Source organism: Copidosoma floridanum, unplaced genomic scaffold, assembly GCF_036245765.1.
Source record: "Copidosoma floridanum isolate Cflo_tuat_1 unplaced genomic scaffold, Cflo_Japanese_pri ptg000022l, whole genome shotgun sequence".
Lineage (NCBI taxonomy): Eukaryota > Metazoa > Arthropoda > Insecta > Hymenoptera > Encyrtidae > Copidosoma > Copidosoma floridanum.
In genome coordinates this window covers 1583524-1584976 of record NW_028321899.1, presented here as the reverse complement: position 1 = coordinate 1584976, position 1453 = coordinate 1583524, and the positions used below count along the sequence as shown (strand labels likewise).

Below are 1453 nucleotides of genomic sequence, written 5' to 3'. Positions count from 1 at the left end.
CTTGTACTTGCTCAAGTGCTTAAGCCCACGTAGAAGTAAATAATTTTATTTGTTATAATGGTTATTATTTTGAGTAACAACATAAAAGTGCACATACGCAATTGTTCCCTGCGTTAAAAAATACGTTTTAGCCTTGTTGGCAAATAGTAATTGTAGCTTATTAAAACTTTTAGTAAGTGTCCAAAACTTTGTTACTTATGTAAATTGAATTTGGTCATTTTCTTGCAACAACATGAGTAACCTTCCCCGATCTACCGCATCATATCGAAGAAAAGTTGGTTTAGACAACGTTAATGATAGTAGTGTAGATAAAAATTGTAATGTAAGTAAATGATTGATGGCATTTAAGGTTAACAAAAATAATACACTTATATACCTCTTTCTAGAATCTTACAACATATAAGAGTAATTAATAACTTTATAAACTATATAAGGTACTGATTAACAATATTGAGATTATACATATTTGTAGAATATTAAAAATGATAAGCATTTCTTGTTTGTTATAGAATGTTACCAACCAAGCACTGACTAATACAAGCTGCACGAGTAATTCACATCCAAGTAAGTTTCATTTCGATCCTGCACAAAACAACTCTGACAATAGCAGTTTGATATCCGTCAATACTACTATGCACTACCCAGTGAATCGAAGTCATAATACTACTTTGCGTTCAATAAATAATTCACACATGAATATTGACGACTCACAATGTAGCAGTGTAAGTATTAGTAAAAAAAAAAAAAAATTACACAGTTTATGCTTTTCTTTCAGAATGATAATGCGGAAGGATCATACTTTGGACTCAATCAAACGGAAGCAGAATTTTTTGAGGTAAAAACACGATATACTTCTAAGTTTTAAGAAATGGTATATAGTGAAAGGATTTGTTATAAATATGTTAACTTTGTTCGGGCACGATTTACGTTTAGATGGTTTTGTCAACTTTTTCAATTACCGTTGCAACGTGTAGTTTATACTTATAAATTTTTTAAATCTGTTATGATAAAATTTATTTCAAGAAAACAAATATTCAAACAAAAAAACCAAATCAATATAATTGTATTTTACACAATTAAAGAAATAGATAAAATAATATTCAAAACATTTCGGAAAAAATATGGCCTCATATAATAATAAAAAATAGAATTCAATACATTCAATAGGTATGCAAGCGAACGTCGATACACTTTAATCATTGTATCAATAGGCGCATATGTATAGATGGTGGTACTCTTCATACAAGGACTCTCTATTACTATTAATACATGCCCTTTCTCAATATATAAGATTTAGAAAATACTTGATAATACAAATCCACATAATTTCTTTTTTAAGAAATTTTCCTTTGGAGAAATAATTAAGAACGAGAAAAAATCCTCCCCGGGTGCGGATCGAACACACAACCTCCTGTTTACAAGACAGTTGCTCTACCACTTGAGCTACCGAGGA

The 1453-nt window shown here is 29.7% G+C and overlaps 1 non-coding gene across 1 annotated transcript; it reads right to left on the bottom strand.

Moving 5' to 3' along the window:
- Window positions 1–1380: 1380 nt before the first annotated feature.
- Window positions 1381–1453, bottom strand: TRNAT-UGU (transfer RNA threonine (anticodon UGU)). Its single transcript has one exon. It is a non-coding gene; the product is annotated as a tRNA-Thr (tRNA).